The sequence below is a fragment of the Temnothorax nylanderi genome, unplaced genomic scaffold (assembly GCF_030848795.1).
Source record: "Temnothorax nylanderi isolate EJ_2023f unplaced genomic scaffold, tnyl_v1.0 TNYL_tig0024_pilon, whole genome shotgun sequence".
NCBI lineage: Eukaryota > Metazoa > Arthropoda > Insecta > Hymenoptera > Formicidae > Temnothorax > Temnothorax nylanderi.
Genome location: NW_027249086.1, coordinates 1545891 through 1551890, shown reverse-complemented (window position 1 = coordinate 1551890; position 6000 = coordinate 1545891). Strand labels below are relative to the sequence as shown.

The window sequence follows — 6000 nt, the reverse complement described above, 5'->3', positions numbered from 1 at the left end:
ATTAGAATATTTTAGTGCAGAATTTTATTGTAGAAAAAATCGGAATCCTTTATGATCTTTTAGTTGAAATGGCCAACTTGTGAGGAATGTGATTAGCACGTTATCCTGTTAGCACTGTTAGCAGTTTTGAATCTTGTCATAAGTCAGCTTGATTAATTGTACGACGTTTATTATTAAGGCAAAATAAAAACAACATTCTCGTTAGCTCTCGTCGGCAATAAACGTAAAAGGACAGTTATCTCGTGCTTCTGGACAACCCATAGACATATAAACCAGCACATACGGGTTTCGTTTGAGGTTTTTTTTCGAATGGATTGGAATCTAATTTGTTGCTCGATTAATTTTTTTATTATAGTAAAAATTGAAAAAAAAAAAACAATTTACTTTGGAGCTATAGGCTACGGTGTATCTAAAATTGAAAAGTAACAAGGAAAGATATTTAGCGGCCGAAATTTATCTCTATAGCTTTCTTATCTACATAATATATTAAATGGCTTAAGATTTACTGCATAATGCATAATATTACGCGACTCTGAGAAGCATCTAATCAGATTCCTCATCAGTGGAGCCTTGAAAATAGACTGACACAACGGTATCAAAATTATAGTTATCACAAAATTGTGTTAATTTGATGAAAAAAATTTATCAGCTCTCCTTATCACACGCGATGTAATTTATGTGCATGTGTAATTTTGTATATGAATATTCGGACGCGCGAGGCTTGAATGACGATCGTTATTTAATGGTTACTTGACCTAATGGTTTTACCTCGCAATCTGATCAATAAAATATTTTGCGGTTTCATACCGGTATCTTCCTCGCCAAATTAAGAGGATCATTGAGGAGCAGCGAGACTCGCGGAAAACGATTGACGCGGAAGTAGAGTGGCAGCCGACAGATACTAAGAGAGAAAAGGCAGTGGTTTCTGTCTCTCTTTCTCGCTCTCTCCCTCTCTCTCTCTCTCTCTCTCTCTCTCTCTCTCTCTCTCTCTCTCTCTCTCTCTCTCTCTCTCGGCCATCGGCCCCTCGCAGACTGTTCTCTTCAGGAGGACGACCCACTTCGTCCAAAAGCGAGAGGGACGGTGGTACTGCTTGGCAATTACATACACCTACAAGAACGTATATACATAAATATGTTCATTATTTCTCCTTACGTCGCGCGTCACATTGACTCTTCTCTCGCATTGCTGGTTGAACTGATTGCGAGACGAGAGATGAGTGCGCACGTACATACGAGCGAAAGGAATCCAGACGTTTTATACGCCGGTGACTTGGACTGGAATCAAGAGAGAGAAAAAAATAAGGTTTCCCAGCATTCCATTATCTCGCGCTCTTACATTCGGCCATAGAGGCGTAAGCCATTTTTCCCGCTAATTATCCCCATCCGACCGGTAATCGAGAAAAATGTCTAATGGATGAGTTTCACCAGCACCGTCGAGATCGTTCTTTTCCGATCAGGAGCCTCGTTTCGAGGAGAGAAATGGAAGTGTCCCGATAAGTGAATTTTCCACGTGCGATGCAAAATGCACGAAGATGACAGAGTCGGTGGCCAAACGGTGTCGAGAACGGAGGGAAAGCTCATTTTCACTCGTTACGTAAAACGGTCGAGGCGCACTATCTTAGAAAACTAGCTTTTTTTTCGTCTAAGTGGTTTGTTTGCTCAGACTCGTCGTTGTGAGTGATTAGCATTATCCTATCGTCTACTCCCCCTTCACGCGCAATGATTATAGGCCTAATTTGGCCGTACGTACTTGAACGCGGCGCGGAGACTTTCTTCGGTAACACGGTAATAATATCCTCGATTCTTACGAAGCTTGAATTTATACCATTATCTGATCAATTCGAGTCAGACAATACCGTTACGAATGAAGATACCGCGATCGACCGGTTTCCGCGAATGTCAAAATTCGTACTTAACGTTAGGCACGATTTAAAATTCCGCCGCTACGGTGTCTTCAGAACTCGCCACGGCTGTCACGGAAAATTTGTTAGCGTTACGGAAAAGTGCGTGAAAAACGCATAGTTTCTCCCCCACGGTACCGCGCGATTCTCGGTCGTATCCAATCGCATCCGACGCGGCCATGCCGGGGGATCCATCTCACGGGGATCCTGGCGGGAGACGACACGTGGTTGTTGCAGTGGCGGTTGGCACGAGGCTGGGCTCCCTACTACCTCTTTCTCGGCTTCCTCGTCCACGCTGGACGCAATGAGGCGATCCTCAAAGCGCGACCGGTAGTCGAACCGCGTGCACGCCGAGTACGGGGAACACCAAGTGCGCGAGGACCTCGGTCACGAACGTCGCGCGTCTCCTCCGCCGCGCGATCGCGATCGAGTTGCGTTTCGAAAAGGAGAACGAAAACAAAAAAAAACGAAGGGATCAGGAATGACGCGAGGTCAAGTGCCAATCACGAAAACGTGAGAGATTCGACGACTGCGAATGAGGATACCTCGACTGATCGCGTTGCTGTTGCCTCCCGGGGAACGAGCGGGACGACATTGGACATCACGGCGAGACGGTCACCGGCTCGATTTCTCTCTCCCTTAAAACGCTAAGGCCTTCTTCATTTCGCGATCCATGTGTTTAACGGTCGCGGCCAGATATCGCGTCCGCGTTTGATCGAGATCGTGCAATGTGCACCGCGCGCGCTCGCGTCTTCGATTCCCAGACCGTCAGATTCGAATGTGTGAATGCGGTCTCGTATTCGTAACAACGATCCACGGGAGAGATGGGCCGGGTATGACGATCGACTGAATGTCTTACGGTACATGCGGTGGGGCACTGTGAGGAACGACTAGCTTCGAAATTGGTGAGTCGATTTTTTTCATCGAGGTACTGAGTATCCCAAATCCGGTTGCGTATAGAGAAAGAGTCGAGATATTCGGTGCTTCGTGAGCGTCATTGAGAATTTGGAGCTGACAGATGTCGGAGCAGATTAAAATTCGAATGAATGACTTGTATGGTAATGTGACAGCAATTCGGATTTTAGAGCAGATTTATCACACACACACACACACACAAATATGTATATATGTATGTAAATATATATTGCGTGTGCACATACACATATTTATACTTAATGATGACTAATAAATAACTCTTATTTTAAAACGATGAAGCAATAAACTAGGCGGAGAGCTAGGCAACGTATTATTATAAAATATTAGAACTGACGGAGATTACTACATATTTCTTTACCTTGACACTCGGAAGTAACTGATAAATTGCTCGTTTGTGATATAAGGTAAAAGTTTTATCATAAAATAACTCGCGATCATATGCAGTGAATCACGCAATGATTCGATGATCCGATGAAACGTGTTAAAACATTAGAAAGTTTTAATTTCGCGGTATCGATAGAAAGTCTCACCGCGCCTGACGCGAAAGCAATTTTAAGCGTTAATACACTTGCATCCTCGCGGATGAAATTAGTCTCCGGAATGGATGATCGATCGTAACGATCGATACACGACTGCTAATACAAGAATTATCGCTGCTTCCAGAAGTAGGCGAGCGCGCTAGATCGAAAACAATATAATCAATAGCCGGAGGTTAATGTTATTAGAAAGTCTCGATATCATGCGATCGAGCAGTTTTGAATATAGATATCCCTATATTCGCCAGGTGTAAATACCTCTCATTACGTTTGTCTCTTTTTCTACCTGCAGAAGCTGTTTTGTTAAAATTTTCTTATACACCAAAAATGAAACACTCTTGTTAAAAAGTGATTTTTAAGTTCTTTAGTTCTGAAGTTCTGAAAATCGATTAAGTTAAATAAAAAAATATATATATATATAATTTATTAATTAGTGAAACTCAATATATTTCTTTATTAATTTTCTCTGAAGTATAGATAGAAAGAGATAAATTACTTTGTTACTACAATAGGTAATGTTATTTTCCACAAACTTAGGTCTTTTTGTGAAACTTTTTTCATTGGACTTGATGGCATTGTACTTTTCACAAATGTCATCTTACATAACACAGAAGTCTAAAAGAACCGTGTAAAGAGTTGCGACGTAGTTTGGGTATCTTTGGAATATTCCTGAAAGATACGTCTTTGAGATACTTGTCTGGGATATAGTAAGGGAAAGTAGAAGAGACAGAGGAAAGAATATAAATTGGCCTCGTCCTCTTTGCCGATTCGCGATTCTTAATAAAATAGTTATCAATTGGCGCAAAGTGTGCCACTCTAAAGGAAGGCGAAAGAAACGTAATCCACTTAGAAAAAGCCGTAATGAATGCACTGGCGATTTTCGCGGCTTGCATTAGTCAATCTGGTGAACGCTCGCCGGCGATTAGTCCGCCGTGTTCCGCGACGGAATCCCCCGTGTGAATTGGGTCAAGCTGATTCCTTCTTAAAATAACCGTAACCACACTTGCCGTGATCGAACGCGCCACTTTCACTGATTAGTCGCGCGCCTCCTAAACACACGTTCCATCTTATGTCGACTCAACACGTCGTAGGTGTCCTAGTCTTCTCATTTTCCGATTGAAATCCATTTCCCGACTAAGTATCGGCTTCGGTTAGACTCCAGAAGGAAAAGAGAGAGAGAGATTTACTTATTTTAGAATTTTCAATTATTCTTACATTATATTATTACTCCTTTATAAATAATCGATTAAAAAATTATAAAGACTTCCGTCGTTTTCATTGTTGTACCGATATAAATAAAATCACAAAACCGTAGAGAATCTCAGCAAATAATAGTGCTTCAGTTATTATCAGTGGGACTCATTTACATTAGAATACAGAAGAAGTAGCTTACGCAATGGCTTATACAAATCTTCATATTATGCTAAAAAGATTATCTTAAATTTCTGTTTTGTAAGCTGTCGAGATTTTAATCCTAAAAATAGACTATCCTGATTTCGTTTTCGTTGAAAGTCACGGACGGATTAGTGTCATTAGAAACGAAACTTGATCAATTGTTTCGCGCTATGATTACTGGTTCGCAGAAGCATTCACTTGCGCATTGCTATTTCGCTCTAGTTTCAAACTACAAGCGTGTCGGTTCGGAACAAATTAGAACCGCTTTTGTTCGCGATGGATTTGGGTCTCTCTCCTCGCAGCGAGTCCGTTAGAGCGTTTCGCCGTCACGGTCCCTGGGCCATAAAAGATTTGTCCTCTATATCGCCCGACCCAAAAATCAAGGGATAACCGCAGAATCGTCTCGGAAAGTCTCGGAAAGTCTCGGAAATGAAATGGGACATCACAATGTGCCATTTGTATGCGCTTTCTCGAAACGCGAGCGCGAAAGCTTGTCAATTAACAAGCCGTTAACGTACACTCGGACTGCGGAATGGAAGAATGCAGATTATGAGAAATCTTCCTGCTGCTGTTATTCGCTAATGACGAAACGTTATTGCTATCGTTTTCACGAGATGAAGCTAATTCACGATATGTAATCGTGATGATGACTTGATTGCTTTTGTACAGTTGCCTCGCTTTTCCGCCTGTGAGATTGAACGGCCTATTTTAGACTCGTCCATGGTGTTCGCGTATAACGCGATCGAGAAAAGAATGGGGTCTGATAAGCCCGAGCTGAACGAGAGATATCGAGATATATTTACTTATCTCGCAGTCTTACCCGTCTACAGCGTGTGCTTGACCTAAAGGCCATGAACGTGACATACAATGCAGCGTTTACTGTCATTGTTGCGTCAATAGATATCTTCACAGCGTACTGGGCTATTATATAGCAGTAGGTCTGCACGACTATCTCTGTTCCTTTCTTTCCACACGTACCGTTTCTCCCATGCCGAATTAATGACAGGTACACGAATCTCCGCGCTAAGCAATTGTAAAGCAACTTGCGGGTAATGGAAAACGAGAGGGGAAACCCCATCAGATATTTGCCACGTTAGCATTACGTTGTTAGTTGCATCGTCGCGTGTAATATGTAACGATGCTATAAAGCTTTCCTTTTATGGCGGTTATAATTTTTCACGATTGTAATTATAAATAAATTGGAATTAACGCGCGTTACCGAAGGAAGGAAC

General features: G+C 42.2%; 1 protein-coding gene across 1 annotated transcript in view; it reads left to right on the top strand.

Annotated features, from left to right (window-relative positions):
• The first annotated feature begins 2212 nt into the window (after positions 1–2212).
• The window catches only part of LOC139769786 (uncharacterized), a 31770-nt gene continuing 27982 nt past the window's right edge, over positions 2213–6000 (top strand). Inside the window, exon 1 of the mRNA XM_071701156.1 lies at positions 2213–2806. The gene's annotated coding sequence lies outside the window, so the exon portion shown is untranslated. The remainder of the gene's footprint in view (positions 2807–6000) is intronic.